Source organism: Gopherus evgoodei, chromosome 3, assembly GCF_007399415.2.
Source record: "Gopherus evgoodei ecotype Sinaloan lineage chromosome 3, rGopEvg1_v1.p, whole genome shotgun sequence".
In the NCBI taxonomy this organism is placed as follows: Eukaryota; Metazoa; Chordata; order Testudines; family Testudinidae; genus Gopherus; species Gopherus evgoodei.
The window spans coordinates 118,124,833-118,149,496 of record NC_044324.1 but is presented as its reverse complement, the minus strand read 5'-3'; the positions used below and the strand labels follow the sequence as shown (position 1 = coordinate 118,149,496).

General features: G+C 38.6%; 1 pseudogene; it reads right to left on the bottom strand.

Moving 5' to 3' along the window:
- Positions 1–24,636, bottom strand: LOC115649401 (annotated as a pseudogene).
- Between the last annotated feature and the right edge of the window lie 28 nt (positions 24,637–24,664).

The following is a 24,664-nucleotide window of genomic DNA, read 5'->3' as shown; positions in this document are numbered from 1 at the left end:
TCAGAAAAAAACATACAGGTTTTTGGACAAATCCAAAAAATGTAATTGCATCAGTGCATGACTCTGCAGCAGCAACACCACATAGATTTAGTGAGTGGGTCATGTATGGGATGTACACTGCTTTCTCATTGACTGCAATTACCCGAGCTTGCACACCAGAATAAATGCCAGACATGTTACTAGCATTGTTGTATGTTTGACCTCTGCAGTCCTTTAGATTAATATTTAGTTCATTACTTAGGGTTTCATTGATAACATTAAACAGATGAAGACCTGTATGCGATGTAACTGGAACAAAAGTCAAGAAGCATTCTACATGTGTGCAATTATTCAGCACATAGCGCACAGTAAATGTCATCTGATCAGTATGGTTAATATCTGGTGTGGAATCAACACTGAAGGAAAAATACTTAGCCAATTTTAGCTCATCCACAATGTCCTCCTTTACCTTGTTAGCCATGAGTTTGATGAACTCTTCACAGATTGTTGATGATAGATATAATGTGCCATGACCAGCATTCCCATACTTGTTGATGTGGCAGGCCAGGAAAGAATCAAAGTGTGCTAAGAGCTCTAAGCAGCCAAGGAAGTTACCATTATTAAGACTGCCAAAAGCTTCATTAGACAATCTCAGCACCAGACCTCGTGTTGTCAGAAATTTTATTGTTGCTACGACTCGCTTCAACACTTCTGTCCAGTAATTTCTTTCTTTAAAATAGCCATCTGAAATATGTTTATCAAGGGTTTGAGGTTTTGATAAACACATTGCATAAGTGGTGAGAGTTTGTTGGTGCTCAGTAGAACTTTCATGTTCACCAAGTCTGCCAATGTGATCCTATGAACCAAGTTCTCTCTTATCTTGTGCAGATGTGCTGTTTGGAGAAAACAATTTGCACACAAAACAGAAGACACAGCCAGTTGATGGTGAGTCTATGAGCCAGGGCCTTTCAATAATTTCACCGTTCGGGGACACTCAGTTCAAGGCTATATGTCCCTGAGCAGGAGGCTGGGGCAAGCTTGGCACACAGCACCAGGCATGTGGCTCAACCCCTGCTGGAAAGAGAATGGTCTCGTGCCATTTTTAAATAGGAAAGAAACACTCCTAGTCTTCCTCTTCCTTACTGTTCACAGCAGGGGTCTCTGTCTCAGGCTCCTCTGAGGTATCCACAGTGTCAACAGAGTGCTGATAGGGTCAAGCATGGCATGCAGTTAGTTTTAAAAGAAGCATCTATGCAGGGTAGGGCTTTTGTGGCCTTCCCTAGACTGGTTTGGCATAGTTCCTTGGCATTAACATGGCACTGCTGCTGATCCCTGTCATGCTCCTTTGCCTGCATCCCCTGTGTTGTCTGCTCAGAGATGTCGATGTTTCCATGACTGGTCTTGTGCAGCATCTTCTTCACACAGTTCAAGGGGATCCAATACTTCCTGCCAACTCCAGGCAGGGGTGCATCTATAGTAGCTCTCTGTGTTCACTTAGGTGGCCACTCACACATCCCTGGAATACCAGACATTCCCCATCCCCAGTCCCCCAGACAATCTGATTTTTAAAGATCTCAGTGTTAGAGTTCATTAGCTGTGGGTCCCTTTCTTCCTGAAAGCAGATTTTTCCAATGCCCTGAGATATGGCAACCACACCCCAGAGAGAATCTTGCTATTTTCCAGCTTTAAGTGTAGCACTTCATGGTCATTCTCCAAATATTTGCCTAACCCCTTGAATTGACTGATTTGTGAGGGGCCTCCCATGCTCTTTGGATAGATAGTTTAAGGTTTGCCTATACTTGAAATGCTGCAGGGCTCCTCCCATCACTCTAGGTAATCCACCTTCCCGAGAAGCAGGAGCTAGATCGACAGGAGAATTCTCCTGTTGACCTAGCATTGTCTACACCAGGGGTGAGGCTGGTTTAAGTGTGTCATTCATGAATGGATTTTTCACATCCCTGAGTGACATAGTCATACCGATCTAATTTCATAGTGTAGACCAGGCCTCAGTCTGGCTGGAGATGGAGTTTGTCTAAGGATATGTCTACACTTAAAATGCTCCAGTGCTGCTGTAGCTCTTCAGTGTAAACACTACCTATGCCGATGGGAGGGATTCTCCCATTGGTGTAGGTCAGGGGACCCAAACTTTAACAACCTGTGAACCTCTTTCACTAAAATGTCAAGTCTCGTGAACCACCTCTTAGAAATGAACATTTCCAGGGATTTTCTCCTTTACCTGAGTATAAATTATAAAAGAGTGATCTTGGAAATATAAAATTTGTTTTTGTGACATGCTTATTACACACTATTTATTATTAATTATCATTTATCATTACAGTATTTTTATTACATTATGAAAATGGCAACACTCTTCCAAGATCTCACTTTCGTAGCTTGGATCACTTTGAATAAACATGTTTAAAAGACAGGGCTCCTATGTTTCATCAAGGAGTATCAAATGTGAAACAGCATGAAGACATTTAAGAAGCCAACTCAAAGAGTTCCTTCTACACAAGCATTCAGGTCTTGAGCAGTCTAGGCAAACAACACACGTTACAACAAAGCTTACACTTGTTCTTCATAATAATTTTAAAAACAATACTAGCTGCCTATTTAATTTAAAAAACAGGAAAAACTATCCACCTCCCTTTCCATTTCTTATAAGGAGTCTTGAAGTTTAAATCTCCTCAGTGTGATAGATATGCTTGCTTTGATCTTCTTAGCTCTTGGAATTCTAGGGTTCCGGGCTGCTGGCCCCATGCTGCCCAGGGTCCCTAGGACAGCTCTGTCCACCATTAGGGATTTTTTTCCCCGAGAATCCCCTGTAACATTTCACAAACACCCGTTTGGGAACCACTGCTGTAGGTAATCCACCTCCCCAAGACGTGGTAGCTAGGTCAATGGAAGAATTCTTCCATCTGCCTAACTCTATCTACACTGGGGTTTAGGTCAGCTTAACTACACCACTTAGGGTGTGGACTTTTCACACCCTTGAATGATGAAGTTAAGACAACTTAAACTAAATCTAAAACTCACCTCCATCTCCCTTGGTTTGAAATATTATTTTGACATTCCATAGTTAGTCTGTCCTACAGAATAAAATAGTTAAGTATTTTGGAATATGTTTAATATACCTTAGTCTGTTGCCATTGGGGAGAAAAAAAACACTTTGTATAAAACATACTTTAAAAAGATAGAAGTTAACTTTTAAAGTTCAAAATGCTTTAAATAAACCTTCATTTTAACAATTTCCCTTATTTACTGTTCTTTAGTTGTTTGTTTAGAGTCTTTGCTTGACGGCCTCCCCTCAACTAGCACATGTACAAGTCAGTTTTAGTTTTAGAGTTGTTGTTGAAGTCCTTTTTAAGACAAAACAAAGATGAATGTACACAAAACACACGCACAGAAAAATGGCAAAAGATAGGAGAATTCAGCCTCTTTTTCACTTGCTCTTAGTCTATAATTTTAGCTTAATCACAGTACCTTGAAACAACTGGTATCTCTTGTAGAACTAGAGGGTATTTTAATCACAATAAGTAAATAGGATTGTTTTTATCTATTCATACTTTATTTGCATAATATATTTTTATAAATCCAAAACAGTATCAATGTTTATTTAAATCACCTCAGGCTAGATTCATCCTTGGTTTTGCTCTTTTGCTTTAATGGAGTTATGCCCGGAAGAAATAAAAAACATGCAGGGGGGAAAACATGGGGCAGGGGGAGGAAATCTCTCCTTAAATTGCAGAGGCCTATACAATTAACACATCTTCAATTTGTTGAAACAAAGGAATGTTTGAATTTTAAGAGCACCTGAAGGAGCTTGGAATACATTTTTCCTAGGAATGATTTCATATTTAATTTACAAGGTGTTGGCTCTATTTTATCTCCAACAATCAAAGATGAATAATAAGGTTAGAAGACCTTCAGAGCCAGACAGTGATGCTCACTGAAGTCCAATGAGATGGAGTTCTTATATCACTTTCATAGCATTCACACTTCTTTGACCTGTAGTATGCACACGCTCACAGTTAACCATATTTGCTTTGATTATTAAACATAAGAGATGGGAATACTAGACAAAATTACCTTTCGATGGATTTGTTTGATTTTTAAATTAAGTGAAGGGTAAACAATTACCTTCTATTAATGGGAAGATTATTTCTAGTCCAGGTAGGTGACATGTGCCCTCCCTCCATTTCAGCTCACCACTGAGGGGATGGTAGTAACTCATGTCAGAATCTTGCAGCAATAATTCATCACCTTTAATTAGACTCTTGCATGAGGAAATGATAACTCAGAGTGTGGAGTTATTTCTCCAGTTCAACGTCTCAATGGCTATTAGCCAGGATGGGTAGGGATGGTCAATAGCTATTAGCCAGGATGGGCAGGGATGGTGTCCCTAACCTCTTGGAATGGGTGATGGATCACTTGATGATTACCTGTTCAATTCATAACCTCTGGGTTACCAGGCATTGACCACTGTTAGAAGACAGGATACTGGGCTAGGTAGACTTTAGGTCTGACCCAGTATGGCTGCCCTTTTGTTCTTATGTCTCATTTCAGGAAGTGTCTGTATTATAGCAATTAGGAGCATCTGTCTCCTGGGGTCTGATTCAAAACCTACTGAGGTCAATGGAAAGGCTCCCATTGACTTCACTGGGCATTGGATCAGGTTCCTGTTTCAGGAAAGGCCAGGAGGCCACACAGGGATTATTTACTCGCTGCATGCTGCAGAGTCCAGCTCACCCTGCTTTCGCAGCCACGCAAAAGAGGTTGGAGCTAAGTGTGGAGAGTCCTGCAAAGGAAAAGGACTGCGAGGAGAGATGGAAAGAGAAATAGATGACTAATGCCCCAATCCTGTAGAGACTTACACAGATGATTAAAGTAAAGCACAGGTACAGCTTGAGTCATGTCAATGGAACTACAAACATGCTTAGTTTCAAGCTCATGCATAAGTCTTTTCAGGATCGGAGCCTAGACAGATGAAAGAATAAAAGAGAGACACTGTCTAGTATTTATGAAAACAACAGAGAAGCTGTAACTGCATCTAAATAAACCAATTTTTACCTAAAATATTAGAAATATTTTTCTTAAGTACAACTTTGCTCAAAATTTTAATTGCAAGAGGTCTTTTTTTAAAGGGAAAAAGGGTGATTTATGATTAATTGCTACTTAAGCGCTCTATGCTATTTGGCCATTTTTTATCTGATGTGCTAGCGGAAAATTATAATGAGTTTTCTTATATAATGGATGGTCTGTTCTGGCTGGTTAACATAGCCAAGGGAGTTCTCAATAAGCCAATATAATATATTATCCTTTTAGAAAATATATTTATTATAAACTACAAAATTATGCTTCATTTTCCTAACACTGAAGCTCTATACAAGCTTTTAAAGTTGAACATCATTTTCTGCCACTGTTGAAACATCTAATCTTATACCAGGCTTCTACACTCAAATCCTCTTTCCTGACACAACACTTATAAAGCCTGGTCTGAAAGGAATCTCTTCATTGACTTCAGTGAGTTTTGGACTAGGTTGCAATGCAGCCTACTGGTAGAAGTCATTTTCTTTGCTGATAGGTCACTTAGCCAATGATGTGTGCATTGCAAATTGAGAAAGCTCAGGGCAAAGAGCTGCACCCACAAATCCCAAAGAAGTACATTTTGATTTATAATGCTTTGACAATGCAGCCATAAGAAATCATGCAAGACTGAGTAGAATCCTTTGGGTTTGCTGCTAATGCTGGCTCTGTTCACACCACAGTTTATTTTGGTTTATATATCCTTATTTACCTCAGGCATCAAACCTGTCAGAGCATCATATTAACATACATTTTGGCTGATAGATCTGCATAGCTTCTTGCTTATTAATTTGTACAGATTTTTTTAACAGCCCCCTAGCAAAGCTTTTGCATTATTTATTATTGGCTCTTCTACACTGTAAGGCCAGGTCTTGCCAGCTCCACAAAGCAGTATTTTAACTTGCTTCCTCTGGTTTCTGCCCTACATGTGGGGCCTATCTGGGGTTCAGGTCATCCTCTCCCATAGTAAAACACAGAGGAATGTAAGGAGGTCAGCCACCACCCAATCATCTCATGACCAAAGGCCAATCTGCAACACTCTGCCTCTATTTCCCCTGCTTCAGGGGCTTCTTAAACAAACTTCATCCTCCACCAGCCCAAAGATATCTTAAAACACCAAGCAATAAGTGTGAACTCCTAAAGCACTATAACAGCTTTGACATAAAGTCACAGGCTGTCCCCTTGGACACTCTGGTCTGACTTGCCATCCAGTCAAAATTGTCCTTGTGTTAGACTATCCTTTCAACCAAAAATCACAACAATATTCATATTACCTCCAGTCTCAAAGAACCAGTCACTTACTCCAGGTCGACAGCACACCAGATCTCTTGCCGAAGACAATGCTTGTAGCCAGTCCTGTAATAAATTAACTAAAGATTTATTAAATAAGAAAAGAAATGAGAGTTATTTGCAAGGTGAAAGCAGGTAACACACACACACGCATAAATGAGTTACAGTCTTAGATTCCAAAAGGTAATAGAAACTTCTATAATAAGCAAACTCCATAAGTCCTTTAGGGCTTACTCAGGCAAAACAACTGAGTGTCTTTTGATTGTGCTTTGTGGTTCTTGCCCCTTTAGAGTGAAAGCAGCAAAAAGAACCCCATTTCTCCTCATCAGAGATTTTTATCCCCCTCTCCTCAGAGTCCAAGCTGATGGGGTGAGTGCATATCCAGGTCTCCTCTTTCTGGAGGTGGTGAGGAATGCAATTAACAAGGTCTTTGTTTTTTATGTCTCACATTGGCTCATTTGTTTTCAAAGGCCTTCTCCTCGTGCAGGACCTAACATCTTCTGTAGGAAGCCAGCATTTTCATGAGAGAAGGCTTCGCTCTTGTTTGATGAGTTACAGAGGTTTACAATGGAAACACTCAATATAACTTTATACCATGGGCTACAGATGTTATAATTGAGATCAATACAGGCAATATCTTACAAACACTTCACCAGGTCTAAACACTAAACACATTCTTACCAACTTAATATTTATTTTAACATTGCTAACACACAGGGGAAACAGATTGTTTCCAGCTATACATTTGTCAGTCTTCAATGAGACCTAGAGGCCTTGACATGAGCTTTTACCTATCTGCCAGCATCACACATACCATCTAATAACATCAAAATTTGTTTCGGCATAAATTTGAAAAATCAAGAAGAAAATAGAGTATGGTTCAGAAGTTGATAAGATATTTTCATGAGAGAATGTTCATTTGGATGATCCGAAGTTAAGGGAATTTCTCTATCATTCCTAAATTATATATATAAAAAAAAGATGATGGAAGAAAAGAGGCTCAGACCCAAGAAATATAGACTTTATTATTTAAAAAAAAAAACCTAAATTCTTCAGGAATATTTTCAATTGGAATCGATGTACATAATGAATATTAAGATTTGCATTTCTGTGTCAGTTCTTATTCAGAAAACATGGTGCCTAATTGTAATTTGGAATGTAATGATTTTTCCATACATCTACTTAGTCTACAAAATAATATCTGTTTTTCAAATAAAGTACGAATTATGTTTGAAAGATCCTTAATTACAAGTTATGCTTGAGAAACAGATACTAGTCAGATGTGTAATACAGTTCTAAAACTGTGAAGAAAGAAATTATAATAGGCAGTGATTTATATCTTCTGGTGTTTAAAGCATTCTTGGAGCTAATCTGCATAGTAATGAATGGAGCAACTCTGTATTCCTGAACACTAACTGCAAATTGCCTTACTTTATATAGACTATTATAAACAAATATTAAGGTTGTGTCTTCACATACAGTGCTAGAGTGGCACAGCTGTGCTGCTGTAGTGCTCTGATGAATACACTACTACACCGACAGGAGAGCTTCTCCCATTGGCACAGTTAATACACCTCCCTGAGAGGCATTACCTATGTTAATGGGAGAAGCTCTTCCGTCAACACAGTGGTGTCTACATGGGGTGTTAGGTTGTGATTTTTCACACCCTGAGCAACACAGTTATACCAACATAGGTCTGTAGTGTAGACTTGGCCTTAATCTCAGAAAAATGCGGAAAGACAATTGAAACTCGATTTGATATTTTGGCAATGTCCAAAAATCTCCAACTTTTCTTACACACTCAAGTCTACAGACAGCTGGGATGGGATATTGTAAGTCAATAAGAAGAAACTAACTTTCCTCTCCTTTGCTGTTTTGAAGACATACATACCCAGGATATTAAAATAAGAAATTATTAGTGACTTTGGAGAAACTGAAATGAAAAATATTTAAAAGCTTGAAATAGTCACATGTAGTAGTATTAGGATTTGTAAACTCTAGGCTGCAGACTCTGTATTGCAACATCTCACACACTAATTAAGTGATTGCAGTATTATAATTTGTAGCAGAGTATTTAGCTGTTAGAGGGTGATAGGGTCACTCATGCTTTAGCAGGTGTAACATTCCATCCATTACAGGCTGTACACATTCATTGTGCAGGACACACACACATGCACGCACACCATTTGTTTCTGGTAAGCTTGTTTATTTTTAAGGATGCTGATCTAATGCACCCTTAAACTTTGTCAGGGGAAGTTCAAGCCACAAGAATGAGGTCTCCTCGAACCCTGAACTGTCCCTGCAGATACTTATAGAAGAATTTGAACAAAGTCTATACATGGACTGCCTATTATTAAACTGATTCTGGAAGGAGTTTTTGCAAATCAGCAGCTCACCATCTTTGCTATGACTTAAGAACTTTATTCATATCTGTATGTATAATGAAGCCCCCTGAAAATGAAATCTGATTTTCTTATAAATTTTTTAACAGAATTCGTATTCAACTAAAGTATGTTATCTTCCTTTATCTGTGTTTGCTCCCATTCATCTGTATGTGTCAAGCTTCTGCCTTTGTACACAGACAGGTTGTTTGCCACTGCTCTTACATTTTTTTTACAGAACTCTTGAACACATTCAGTATAGATATAAATACAGAAGACATTTGTGACCCCTCATTACTCATTAATTATTGTATCCTTTGGGCCCTGTATTACTATTTGTTTTTCTTTTGTCACAATGAAGAAAGCCAACGTACTAATGAAATATCACAACTAGGCATTTATCTTCAAGTAATTGTGTTATTTTTCAGGATTTAAATAGACTCTACCTTAAATGAATGAAGTTTGCATGCTTGCTCAATATGCAGTTTCTTTTGTTGTTTCTGCCCGTCTACTGCTTTTGTTTTGCTTTTATCTCAGTTTATGTACCAAATATTAACAATAATTTTTAGATGATCAAAAACAAACATCAAAGTTAATTACTCTTTTTTTAATCTCAGTAAATGTATTAGAACATTATGTTTAGTTACAATAGCTCTTATGCATAAATGCTCTGATATCTCCACATCTTTACAAAGTTATCTAGCTTTTACTAAGATAAGCCTTTACAATTGTCCCTACTTCAATAACACTCGAATCATAGCAAGGTTTAAAAGTGTATGAAAACATGACCTGTGAGTACAAGTTTACAAATTACAAACTGAGAGCTATTTCTAAAATCTTTCAGGTGAGACATACTAGTACTCTTGAGATCTTACTATCTAGTTACCTGTGTTAACGATCTCAGACTACTTTTCATTAGAGGTGTTAGCAGTAGTATCCTAGCCTTGTTATTTATGCTATGCTACATATACCTCTAGCTTCAACTGGACATGGCATTTTTCTTCAATTCCAATCACAAATAGCTGTTTTGTGCTCTTGAGCACTATTAAAAAGACTTAGAGATAACTGCTTTTCAGTGAAGTGAATCTGTAGCTACGTTGAAAAGAACTTTGCAATTGTACTGGATGAAAGGTTCTGTATAAATCTCACACATTTTCAACTTGGTTGAATAACTGAATAGATTTTCTTTAGGTGACTATTTTGACAGAAGAAGTTTGTGTCATTTATTACAAATATTTGGATAACAGACACATTTTTGTGGGTTGGGAGCAGGTCACATTCTATTGAAGGCAGTCGTCTTCTAACCGTGGCAGGTTGAAAGCAGTACTTCAATGCTTACATATCTTTATTTGCATTTGAAAGACAGGATAGGTACATTAATGTTCTGAATTATCTGGAAAGTCATTTAGAAATGTATGAGGCCTAATTGCTACAGTTCTGAGTCTTGTTCATTGCTTGGTCTTGAAGATTTGATATCCCAATAAACAAAAGTAGATATTTCTGAGCTGTGAAAATCATTAATTTATTGGAGTTACAGAGGAATCTACATTTTATTTGAGTAGATACGTTTATTAAGATTGCAAGAATGTCTGGAGAACTATTTTTTAAAAAGTAATTATTATATATTAAATCTAAAGCTGACTATTGTGCTATTTCCTCATCACTGGAATGGTGAACTGCATAAGGATAAGAAAAGAACTACTGTACTTGGAGTATTGTATTGTAAAGGTTATTACAGTTATTTAACACTACAGCACTGCAGAAATAAACCAAAAAACCCCCAAACAGGCTTGATGTTTTGACATAAACTTGAAGCCAGGCTTGTGAAAAGGCTCATCAAAATGTGCGACTATCTCAGAAAAACTGGGTTATTTTTCTGTGAATTTTAAGCTGCTTCAAGCCATCTGGCACCCAATCTTGACTGAACTTGAGCCAGCGTATGGTGTCAGGCCAGAACTAAGCTGTTTCATGTGATTTCCACTCATAAGAAGGCAAATTATACTAGATTTGGCTGAGTTTTACTTTGAATGTTTAGGGATTGTTTGAATTTAGTTGTTGACTAATACTAATATTAATTCCTTTAACAAACATAATACTACTACAATACAGTCTTTTACCACCGTAGCCATTTTTTTTGCATTTACCCACCCTTTATGGGGTATCTTTTTATTTTGTCTCTTTTCTTATAAAAGCCATGTAAAAATAATGATGATCCCTACAGACATACCTCAAATGAACAGAATTGCTGGAGAAGAGAAATTGTGAACTTTAGTGTTGTATCAGAATGATACTGTGATGTAATATAGTGTTTAGATTATTTTTTCTTTCTTTATCTCTGTATCTTCATTCTATGACCTTGAGTACACAGAATGTAAGTACATCATGCAATCCTCTTATGATGTCCATATCCATAGACAGGTATTTTCCAAATCAGACGAACAAGGAGCTTGGAAGGAAAAGTGGCCTAGTAGTTGGAATGCTTGATTTCCAGCCCCTTGCTCCCCTGGTCAGTCTTTAAGGCAGTGTAGTAGGAGTACCTAGGCCCTCCCACTCCACTTGGTCCCAGCCCAGGGTCCGGTGTGAGTCAACCCCTCAATAGGGGATCTTCCAGCAGGGAATCCATGTCCACTTCCCTGGGCTACTTCCTACCACTGTCTCTTCAATTTGGGCTGTGATCCCTATAGTCCAAGACACTATGGTGGCTTGTTGCTATTAGCACCCCCCCGTGGACCTTCGGCACATCCTGCTGTAGTCCCAAGTTCCTCTAGGTGGGGCAGCCATAAGTTTGTCAGGGCCAGAACACCACAAGGTCTCTGTGCTTCAGTCATCCAGTAATCTCTAAGGCCAGGTGTTCCTAAGTCTCTTCCATAGTCTCATTTAGCCAGGAGACAGCACTTATTTCCTGGTAGTTGCCTTGGCTGGAAGGCTAGTGATCCTTCCTCTCAGACAGGGAGGCAGCTAGCTCCTGCCTCTTTACTAGGGTTGCCAATTCTGACTGAAACTATTCCAGGAGATATTTTTCCCCAACATAAGCTAATGTCATTTTCTTAAATATCCTAATAAAATCACCTGAATTGCTTTCAGTAGTCACCAGGAGATCAATGCTGATTCCAGGAGACTCCAGGCCAATCCTGGAGGGTTGGCAACCCTACTCTTTGCCAGTTAGAGTGCCCAGATAGCAAGTATGAACAATTGGGACAGAGTGTGAGAGGTAATAGGCATTTATATAAGAAAAAGCCCCAAATACTGGGACAGTCCCTATAAAATCAGGATATCTGGTCACCCAATCACCAGTCAGCCCCAAACTGAGACAGGTTTTCTCCTTTTCTTTCCTTTCCAGGCCTGGCATTGTATGGCAAGTATAATGGGGTGGGGCTATCTGGGCACAAAGGCTCTCTTTAAACCCTTCCATGTCTGTGGGAGGGTTCTCCGCTTCATCACACAGACATATCACAATAAACTCAATACCGCTGTTACAAGCAGTGAATAAAACTAGATGTATAGTTTGTTCTGTAAATGGTTTGCACTGAGTATGGGTTTTGAATTTGTGTTGCTGTGTTGCTTATTAAAGTATTCCATTACTTTTGTTTGTTGATATTATGACAAAATTATAGCCTTTCAATTAAAAAAACCCCTACCACCTACACATTCTGCTTCTGACAATCATCAATGACTCAGTGTGTACTAGTGCCTCTAGTGATTTGTAGTTCTTTGTGCTTCATTTTTCATGTTTTTGTCTTTTTAGTACTCATTAGCAAATGATTAACTTGGCAGTTTTCCTGATAGTAAAACTCCAATAAGCTTTATAAGCTTTCTCTGCTTCACTGAACATATAGGGACTCAACTCTCTCATTCCTATGTCCCATTCAGATGGCTGAGCTCAGCTTTGATGCTGTCATTACTCAGTCCTAGGAATAACTTTCTATGACTGGTGGTAGGCTGTTTTCACTAGAGAGTAATCAGCTCTGTAGAACTCTCTTCCTGCAGTTGACCACAGATCATATTTGGCAGCCTTCAGGACACACAATTAAGGCTTATGTCCATACCTCTCCTGAGCTAGTAACAAGAAGATTAGGATAGGCAAGGCACAAGAGCAGAGGCAGAAAATGGAATACAGTAACTCCTCGCTTAACGTTGTAGTTATGTTCCTGAAAAATGCGACTTTAAGCAAAACGATGTTAAGAGAATCCAATTTCCCTATAAGAATTAATGTAAATGGGGGGGTTAGGTCCAGGGAATTTTTTTTCACCAGACAAAAGACTATATATATACACAACAAAAAAGACTATATAAACAAACAATTTAATACTGTACACAGCAATGATAATTGTGAAGCTTGGTTGAGGTGGTGAAGTCAGATGGTGGGATATTTCCTAGGGAATGCCTTACTGCTAAATGATGAACTAGTACTCAGTTGAGCCCTCAAAGGTTAACACACTGTTGTTAATGTAGACTCATACTCTACAAGGCAGCACAAATGGAGGGAGGGGTGACAGCATGGCAGACAGAGAGAAAGAGAGAGAGAGAGATGTGCATTGCCCCTTTAAGTATGCTGACTGCACTTTAAGTAAGTGCCTTTTCAAGTAGATCAGCAAGTTGAAACAGCAGCTGCTGTGAGCAAGCTCCCTATGTCCTGAGCCCCGTCATGTCCATCCCCAACCCCACACACTCTATGGAGATGGGATAAGCAGGGCGCAGGAGCAGGGGGGAGGGGGACACCCTGACATTAGCCCCTCTCTTTCCCTCTGCCCTGTATCTAAAAGGGTGTCATAAGAAGGAGAGAGAAAACTTGTTCACCTTAGCCTCTAAGGATAGAACAAGAAGCAATGGGTTTAAACTGCAGCAAGGGAGGTTTAGGTTGGATATTAGGAAAAAGTTCCTAACTGTCCGGATGGTTAAGCACTGGAATAAATTCCCTAGGGAGGTTGTGGAATCTCCATCTCTGGAGATATTTAAGAGTAGGTTAGATAAATGTCTATCAGGGATGGTCTAGACAGTATTTGGTCTTGCCATGAGGGCAGGGGACTGACTCGATGACCTCTCGTGGTCCCTTCCACTCCTAGAATCTATGAATCTATGAACAATTAGGCAAACACATTAACGTATTAGGATATCTTAGGTAACAGATGTCTGTTTCATGGTTTTGGCTGATATTGCGGAGATACGGTGTTAGATCTGTATGGATATTTAACATGAGCCACTTAACGTATTTTTTTTTATCCATCCATATTAGTTTATTTTTTCCCTTTTTTTTTTTGACAGGTTGGAGGTAGGAATAATCTATAATATGGCCTCAATATTTCCAAAACAAATAGAAAAAATACAATAGTATTTTGCACTCTGAGATCCATATGTGGAAGTGGGTGTAGGAGTGCTTTATAAATATTAGTTAATTAATCCACACAGCACTCCTGCGAGGTAATCGCAGGTAAATGTCATTTTACTCCCTTTTTGAAATGGGGCAAATGAAGAGAGGTTAAGTGACTCCCCAAGACACCCACAGACATAGCAGCAGAGCTGGGAGGAGACCCCATAACTCCTGTGTCCTTGTCATTTACTCTAGCCATTGGAAAATCCTACCTTCTACTGGCCAATCCTTCAAGGTGCAGAGTACTCTCAATTCCCAGTTAAGTCAGTAGACTGCAGAAGGCTCAGCAGTACTTTGCAGGATTAGACCCTAATTCTATACCTACCTTATAATTCTGTAAATATATTGAGTCAGAAAAGAGTCTGATACACTTGCATGAAAGATGCCAAAGAAAATAAAGTTTATTATAAATTAATGGTTTTAGCTCTCTCTTCTCTCTTGTCTTGCTAATCCAAAGGATTTTTTTGAAACAATTCACTCCAGCTGTTGTCTTTACACATGTAGCAGATGGACATGAATTAAAGAACCCTACAATTCCCTCTGGCTTGCCATATATTAATGGGTTATGAAACCTGAAACCAGGACATTTGGTTCAATATTCACTGCTTGTTGTGTGCTGTGATTACAGTGTGCTGATGTCTTGCCTATTATCAGCAATCCGAAGGTGTGACAAGCAATCCTGAAACTGACAAACTAATTTAAAAGAGAAATGACTGACAACCCAAACAAAATTCAGAAATCTCTCTCTGAAGATACTCTGTTACCCTGTCACCACATCTTGAACCTGAATCTTGCTTATATACCATACTATCCTTGGGTTGACCAATAAGTTACTTTCTCTTGCCACTAAGTCTTCTAAAATTTGTTTTGACTGGTTGTAAAGAAATATATGCCTTTGAAATACTAACAATAGCTCTCGAAACTATTTCTCTGACTGACTAATTAAGGGCTCAATTCTGAACATTTTGGTCGGAATCCAGTAAAACGCTTAAGCACAGACTTAGCTTCAAGCTTGTTCATAATATTAGAGCTGCCAAGCAATTTAAAAAATTGCGATTAATCCCATGATTAAAAAAATTAATTGCGCGATTAATCCCAAGGTTAAACGATAATAGACTACCATTTATTTAAATATTTTAGGATGTTTTCCACATTTTCAAATATATTGATTTCAATTATGACACCTGCAGAAGGTTGATTTTCTTTTCCAGTGGTTCAGATTCTGTAGTTTTCTCATCGGAGTGTTGCTCTTTTAAGACTTCTGAAAGCATGCTCCACACCCCGTCCCTCTCAGATTTTGGAAGGTACTTCAGATTCTTAAACCTTGGGGTCGAGTGCTGTAGCTATTTTTAGAAATCTCACATTCTGCCTTTTCTGCATTTTGTCAAATTTGCAGCAAAAGTGTTCTTAAAATGAAAAACATGCAGAGTCATCATCTGAGACTACTATAAAATGAAATATATGGCAGAATGTGGGTAAAACAGAGTCGGAGACATACAATTCTCCCTCAAGGAGTTCAGTCACAAAGTTAATTAACACATTTTTTTAATGAGCATCATCAGCATGGAAGCATGCCCTCTGGAATGGCGGGTGAAGCATGAAGCAGCATACGAATATTTAGTGTATCTGGCACATAAATGCCTTGTAATGCTGGCTACAGAAGTCCCACGTGAATGCCTGTTCTCACTTTCTGGTGACATTGTAATTAAGAAGTGGGCAGCATTATTTCCCATAAATGTAAACAAACTTGTTTGTCTTAGCGATTGGACCAAAAGTGAGTGGACTTGTAGGCTCTAAAGTTTTGCATTGTTTTGTTTTTGAGTGCAGTTATATAACAAAAAAAAATCTACATTTGTAAGATGCACTTTCATGATAAAGAGATTGCACTTCAGTACTTGTATGAAGTGAATTGAAAAATAGTTTCTTCTGTTTACAAATATTTGCACTGTAAAAATGACAATCAAAAATAATGTAAAGTGAACAGTGTACAGTTTGTGTTCTGTGTTGGAGTTGAAATCAATATAATTGAAAATGTAGAAAAGCATCCAAAATATTTAATAAACTTCTATTGGTATTCTAGTGTTTAACAATGTGATTAAAACTGAGATTAATCATGAATAATTTTCAAAATCGTGATTAATTTTTTTAAGTTAATCCAGGGAGTTAACTGCGATTAATTGACAGCCCTAATAATAGAAAAGTACCATTGACTTGAATGGGACTATACACATGCTTAAATTTAAGTATGTCCATAAATGTTTTACTGTATTGAGGCCACAGTGCTCAGTACCTGGTGGGATCAAGGCCTAAACAAATAACTTGCTGTGACAATGTGCTTAAGAAAACATTAGCCTTTCCATCCTATTACTAAGATCTCAGGACATATTTTTAGAAAAGTGTGACCTAAATAGTCTATAGTTTTAATGAAGCAAATCTAAAATTCGGAGATATATTTGCAATATTAAGCATTATGTCCCTGTTCGTGTAATGGTTTATGTGCATGAAGAGCTTTAAATGTGTGAGTAGCCCCATTGAAGCAGCAGGGCTAGTCGTGAAGCTATGCACATGCCTAAGTGTTTGCAGGGTCGGGGCCTATATTAGTCAGATGACAGCTCTTCTTTGAATCTCCCTTGACTGATTTTGAATGAATTGGAATACAAAGAAGAAAGAATAATTATACTTACATTTTGGTGGCTGCATCTTGGAACTAGTCCAGCAGGTTTTTTGGCCAAGTGGCTTATACAATACTTCTGAGGAGAGTATAAAAATAGAGAATACTGTTTTAATTCTTCCACAGTATAAGATTATCTCCTCAATAAAATATTTTGTGAATTATATTTGAAGTTGTTTTCTACAATTTATGAGAGAGACTACTATATAATATGTATAGCAAATATCTATTTTCTACATACATTTGCATTCCATAAACATTTCCCATTGTGTTCCTAAACACAATTAGTAAAGCATATATAATGGCTATATAATATCTTTTTGAATTCAAAGTGACTTTCTATCTATCCATGTTTATATTGAAAATAGTGGTACCTGAGCATATGTCTCATCCTGTTCCACATTACTTTCACCTATGTATCAAATTGCAACAATTTTTCCATCAGAAATCTTCAGCTTATGTTGTAAATTGGTCCTGACACGAGGGGGATTCAACATTCTGCTTCCTTGCCCCTGCATTGCTGATCAGCCAACTCATTCTCTTATAACCCATTAAGCAATCTCATGAAATGTATTTTGGCAAAAGACAAAGTTGTACTTTTCCATTAGCGCATCATAGCAACGTCAAAAGTCTGCTAGAGAGGTTCAGTAATGGGTGGCAGAGTGCAGGAATACATTTAGTCATTAGTAGAGGGAGCTGCCACTATTAAAATAACATGGGCAGCACTAGAAAAATGGTAAACTAAGGGACATTACGAGAACATCTGAGGGGAAAAAAATGGCACAGTAGAACAGGACACCTGTAGACCTGTACATATTTCCCCTAAATAAACAATTGTCTTCTGATATTTATGAAACAAACCCATTTATTTCTATAAATGTAGCCTGTTCAAGTATACATTATACCTTGTATATTTAGATGCCCCATGTAGGCCCCGTAGCCTTGTCATCTTGTGCTGCTCTCGTATTATATTTCAGTAGCGAACAATTGCAATTCCTGACTGATAGCCAAATAAAAGTCACTTATTCTGGATTTTGTTGCAGATGTACAATTGTCCATGTATTAACATGTGTTTGAAGTGTATGGCTGCTGCGTGCAATAAATATGAGTGAATTAATAGAAATGTTGCTGAGATTTGTCATGTAGAAAAGTTCCGCTGAGTGGGGTTTAGCTACAAAAGGAGGTCCTTTGGGACCATGGATACGCATGGCCTGTCCCTGACTGGTGAAAACAAAAATTACAGCACAACTTAAAAAAATAAGTGAGAGAAATTGCAATTTTCTTTCTTTTCACTACTTGTTTCTTTTGTCTTTTGCATCACAAGGTAGAGAGAAGTTTAATTGAATCACCAGGTATCTCTAATTACAGTAATTTCCTTAGCACTGCTTCCTTATTGTTTTATTTCATAAACATAGCAGCACTTGTGTTGTACTGTACTTTTTGCAAATAGGAGGTGAACTCCAGTGTTGCTAATGGACCTAACATGTAGCAATAGTGATTTTTACACTAGAAGATGTTAATTGCTGCCATCAGCCACAGACCTGATTAACATTAATGGATGTACTCAGCACCCTTCACTCAGGCTAAATGAATGAGCAATAGCTTTGTGTAGTGATAGCTGAAATAATAGAAGCCACTACCGAAGCCATTGGCCAACATGACAATGGCTGAGGAGAAGCTAAGCAGTGTGGGCTAAGGGGTTTCCCTGGGGACTGATAGCCCCAGAGCATTTATTGGTTGTATCTCTGGTGTCAAAAGCAGAAAGGCATCAGAAAGCCCAAAGAAGGTCAGCAGTAAGCTAGAGAAACAGTTGTAAGTGTAGCCCACAGAGGGAGCATAGACAATGCTCCCTGGGGCATAGGACAGGCTGGAAAGAGGCTTGGAAACTGTGAGAAAGAAAACTGCCTCCTGTTTATTCCTATTGTTCCCATTGAAATAGGACTTTTACTGCATTCTTTGTAAATAAAAAAGATTGCACCAAAGAAATGCAACCTTATTAGCATTTATTAGCAACCTTTTGGTGCCCAGCAAAAAGTTGCTATTACACAAAAGTTGCCAATAAACGATATGCTCAGGCCTGAAACAGCAACATGGGGTGGCCCTGAGGCTGGGTCCCAGTGCTCACACAGGTGGTAAGTGGGGAGTCCTAGCCAGAGTCCCAGTGTTGTGGGCTGGGAGGAGAGGCTGGGAGGCAAGGCTGCAGGACAGAGGCAGGAAGGGGGTTTCTGAGAGCCTATGGGGCTTCAGTACATCTCCCTTCATTCCCTGGGCTGCGCTCTGCACTGGCACCAGGGGCCCAGGCATGGCACATTCCAGGGTTCCTTCCCTGGCTGCAGACCTACAAACCCGCCTTTGGGTGCAGGGAAGCGGGGGAACCTGGGTTGTCAAAAAGTTGTCAATAGGCAGCATGACAATTACTAATATTCTAATCCAATTAACATTAAAGTCCGTGGTACAGGATCAGATCTCAGAAAAACACTGCTAATAACCAAAAGTTGTCTTTATCTAAAAGGATTGCTAAAAACTGGCACTCACTGTATCTGACTATCATCAATTTCTCCTCCTAGTAGAGACAATCTGTGAAGGCCCTGAATATTGGATGACAACTTGGGCCTAGGGGAAACATGAGTAACATTAAAAATCAAAGGCTTCGCTTGTGTGTCTATGTGTTAAACACAGCTGGAAAACCAGCAGGAGCTAAATAAAATGTAATGATCAGATAAGCCTGATGATTAAAAATAAAGATTGAGAAGCCAGGTTAACAACCTGAATTCTAGAAGAGAAAAACGAACAAACTACATTCTGATACTACTATAAGGAACTGATTGAGGCAATAGTGCTAGTCTTCAGTATTTTCTCCGAATTTCATAGTTTTTGTGGGTTTAAATGCAACTTTAAATGTGATTTACACACTAACTTTAACCTATTGTCCATTTTTTTTAGATTAAATACAGGTACTTATCAGATCTAATGCCAGCAGTGCCACTACCTTGGGTTGTCACATGGATCAGAGTTCACAAGTAGAGTTGTGTTTCATCAGTAGTTGGATGGGGAACTTGCAAGGAAACTCCAGCTCTGATAAGACCTAATGGAGAAGCACAGCATGGTCCTTAAAATCCTCCTAATCCTGCAATGTGCTATCCAAACCTAAAGTATCCCAAAAGTTAAAGTTATTGCATGTGTTGACAAAATCCAGATACAAAACACAAGCTTACGTTCTCCTCTTGAGACATCATACAGATCCCCCAACCAAAACTGACAAGAAAAAACTAACCCCATGTTTTACATAAAGAAAGGGAAAGATTGCAAAGTAAGGACACAACATATTTATCATTAGCTTGTATAAAACCATTCTCCTTAAATCAGACTTAATAGGCTGATTATAGAATAATATTGCATACAACCTTTGAATAGGAATCCAAGACAGATGAATACCGATTAGAAAATATCACACTATTGTTTGGCAATCCTGTGAGAGGATGTAGCATTTTCTGTGCCTTCTCCATCTGTAAAATGAGGATAATGACCTCCTTTGTAAAGTGCTTTGCGATCTACTGATGAAAAGTGCTATATATAGGAGCTAGGTATTATTAGTCTCAGTTTTATATTTCCTTGCTTTTTCTGCTTTGTATCACAGCTGGCGTATTATTTAGCATTATTCTTCCTAAGCTACTCATGCATTTCTAAAATAGATTTTTCACTTTTCCACACTAGCTTGTTACTATTCAGGCACTAAATCTATAAAAAGGTGAATCAAAAGCTCCAAAAAACCAATTCTAGTCTTATGTTCCTTGATTTTACCCTAAAGAAGTATTGACCTTCATGGATTTAGTCATGATTCACACGGGTCAGAATCAAGCTCCATTTGGCCACCATTCAATACCAGATTCTTGTCTTCACAGTTCCTAAACAAATAGGAAGAAAATTAATTGTTCTTTTAATTTCCCACAGATCTGATTGGATTTTCTCTAGAAGAAACTGCAGCTAATTAGGGAAGTCCATCTCAAAAGTCCTTGGGCTATTCTTACCACAGACGCTCAAGCCATGTTCCTGTACAGAAATGATCGTTTTAGATCCATGTTGCTGAGTAGGCATGAAGGTACATATGTTAAAACATCAGTCATATGGATTAGGACATGTGAAGGCTATTTGAGGCTGAGTGAATGTAGTATGTTGTATTAAAAGTTAGATCTGTGTTTCTGCAGAAACAGAACAATTAGTATAGAATATAGATTATACAAATTTCTAAATAAACCAGACAGCAGTACACGTACATATAATAACAGACACTAAAAGCAAAATGGAAAGTCAAGGATAGGAGAGACTTTGCTATTGTAATCAGGTGCTTTATACCATGCTCCTGACCATCATATCTGAGTGCCTTGTATATATTCTCGTCACCCATCAAAAAGAGATATATTAACATTATTTTTGTGTGTGTGTGTGGTTTTTTTAAAGTTTTGCAGCATAAATTTGGGAACAAAATAACACTGAAGAGCATGAACATTTGACTTGTGCAAAAAATGTAAAACACTAATTATAATCCAGTAAGCAACATTTTAAGTAGAGATGGGTCTAACCCAAATACTCTCAAACTTTGGGTTATTGAAATCTGGGACTGAATTTTGAGGTTTCAGTCCATCTTTAGTTTGAAAGTTCTAGATATTTTGTATACTCTGTCTAAAATATTAGCGTTAACCAGCAAATCTCCCTGTATTATTAGAGTAAATTTTTACTGAAGCACTGGTGAATCATACATGAAGAGTTACGAGTTTTCCCACAATGAAACACATGATGCCTCTGTCCTAGAAACTTGTGTTTGGATGGATCTTTTGCAGTGTAAAGCAGAAGTGAGTTTCTCTAACTTACTTAGGGCAGAAGTACTAAGCTGGAATCACTGCATTGTCCTTTTTTATTGCAACTGACTCCTCAATCAAAGTATTTGCAGAGAACAGGAGGTGATCTTCTAAAGCACATGATCGCTTGATAGTTTTTAAGTTTCATGAAAGTCTGAAGCCAAAACAAAGCAAGAGACATGATAAATAAGGTCTTTACAAGCTGCATGGCATTAGTATAAGTAGGATCAGATCTGTGTGTGTTGACACCATGGGAAAAAAGATTATACATTATTTTTAAAGACACCTTGTCCCCTACCTCCCTGTCTCCAGTTCCCTTCCCCACCCAAACAGCTTGGGCTTATCTCCTGGGCTGCCAGCCATCTCCTGTAAATCTGGCTCACAAAGAATAAGGTGTTTTGCCATAGATGGCTGCATATCCCACCTATGCTCAAAAGTGTATTAGTAAATGGGTTAGTTCATAAAATAAATATTCTACATGATTCAGCCACCATTTCATGCCACTCTGATCCACAGTCCACTTGATTATCAAATGTTGGCTCCTCGTTTTTATGCACAGCATGGCATTTTCTGCAGGGCACTGAAGAACTTAAACTATGTCCAAGTTTGCTTGGTCACTAAACCTCTTGAAGTGAAATCCTGGCCCTGCTGAAGTCAGTTTGGATGAAATTAAGAACTGGCTTGTACCTTCACCCACCTTTTAGGAAATCTTCAACAACTTTTTTCCTCCAACAGTCAGAAGTATCCCAGTACTGAGGGCTAGACTTTGGCCTTTACTTCCTTGACTGAACCAGGCTGTAAGCCCTCAAGCCCTTTGCTTAGACAAGGAAGACTTGCTTAGAGAGACCTGGAGTTCAAGTGTGGTGCACAGTGCAGGCCCTGCTCGTCAGATAAGCCCTGTGAGCAAATAGGCAAGGAGACAGGGATGGGGAAGAGGTGGAGCCTTGACTCTGCCCCACTCTGTCCACTGCAGTTGGCCAGGGGGAAATAAATGGTACCATTTCAATAAAAATTCTCTGCTGGTGTAAGAGGGCATCAGAAATTTTGCCCATTGGGACCCTTGGCACACAATGACATGGAGCCTCCTGAGTTGCTGCCCCAATCCTGTGGTCCACCCTCCATTGGGAGGGGAAGCAGCAGGGATTTCCTTCACTTTGTGAACAGCAGGGAGAAGACAGGGACAGCTGCAAAGAAGCTTTCCATATATCCCAGTCTTTACCCTGGGGTTCAGGTAGAAGCGCTGTCTCTTCTCTCTTCCTGCCACACACACAGTTTTCAGCTGGGATAGTCTTGGTGGGGATCCCTAGAGCAATGGGCCTTGGAGTCAATATCCCATTGAGCTACCTATTCCATAATCCAGCCCTGACTGCCTCAGAGGAGGGTCTCTAGGGCACAATCTCTCCATATGCTACTTCTCAGGCAGTGAGGTTTACATATTGCATCTTGCCCAGGGCTCTGCTTAAAGCTGCGACCTAGTCCTACATATTCCTCATGGTAGCTCACACCCAATGGGAGATGATAAATCAGAGTTCTGATGAGATCTGACGCCCAGTTTTAAAGACAAGAGATTCTAGTAGTTCAGATCAGGTTTGGATTTTGAAAGTTTATCCAGAATGAACCAAGAAACCTTCTGAGATAATTCCATACATGACAAACCATCTGTTTGCATCTGTGCAACTTTTTTCAAATCAGAGTGAAAATGGTGAGAGTAGTTTCAATGAAGGGGAATAAAATTAATGACCAAGTACTTTATTTAATTTCCCATACAGGTAAAACAGATCTTCCTTTCCCTGCAAGCCTTATTAAGATGAATAATGTATTATAATTTGTAATTTTATAAGGAGTCAGAACTATAACACAGACTGCAAAGAAGGAAACAACTATAGAGAGAGCACTGTGGAAGAGCTCTCCTAAAAATTAGGATTATAAAACATAATGGGGTGTTCAAATCCAACATATTACAAAATAAACTTTTATACTCAAACTGTATGTTTCTCTTGCTCTCTCTAGACAGATAGACCCAAGCTTTCTTTTTTTGAAAAAGCATAACTTTCATGGGTAAAAGAAAACTATACAAGCATGAATTTCTGATACACTTTTAGCATTGCAAATTAAAATGCATTAAGAAACGTATTGTTCTTAAAGTCCAGCCCATCTTCTTCATTGGAGAGTCACAACTAAATTGGGTCTACCTATGAAAAGTAACTTTGAGAAAGTATTCTAGAACTCTAAGTCCAATCAAAAGTGTACATGGTTTAACAAGTAGCTTTACTAAATTTATGGGGAATCTGAAATGAGTTTATTCTTGTTCAAAAATGGAGTCAACAATTCAAGATTATTTTGAACACTGATGTTAAACTCTTGAAATTTGATATATATTAAGTGGGGTTTGTCTTCATCTGTTTTTAAAAAGCCACCTGCTATGTCAATCTTTTAAAAACTATTTTAATAAGAATGTCTGTCTACTAGGTAATATAACTATACCTCCAGTCTGTGAGGAATGCAATTAATGGTTCATGTCATTGTTGCCTCTTCTTCTGACACTAGTACTATGCTGAATGACAGATGTCAAGACCTTACAGGTCAGCTTCACAGAGTAACAGAAATCAGTGACATGGATCCTGCATACAGTCTAAATGTAACTTGCTTTATTTACACATACCTATATACCCTGCCAAGGAACAGAGAGATAGGTATCCCTTTCTTTCAAGAATCTCAGCCCAACACCAATGATCCATTCCCAGGGATCATCTCTGCCTCAAGACTGTATTCAGAAACCAAGGCAGACAGCAAACTGTCTTGCCATTCACACAGCTCCCTCTATACAGAATCTTGTATAACCAAAAACTAACAAGAACACAGCATGTCTTACCAACATTGAATATTTGCCTGTACCTGTAAAAAGAACTTGGAAGACTGCGTATCACCATCACCTAATGACACTGCTCGAGCATTTCCTTTCCCTTTTTGTTTAATGCTATCATCTACCACACTTATCAGATGCATACGAATTTCACATACACACTTTTTTAAA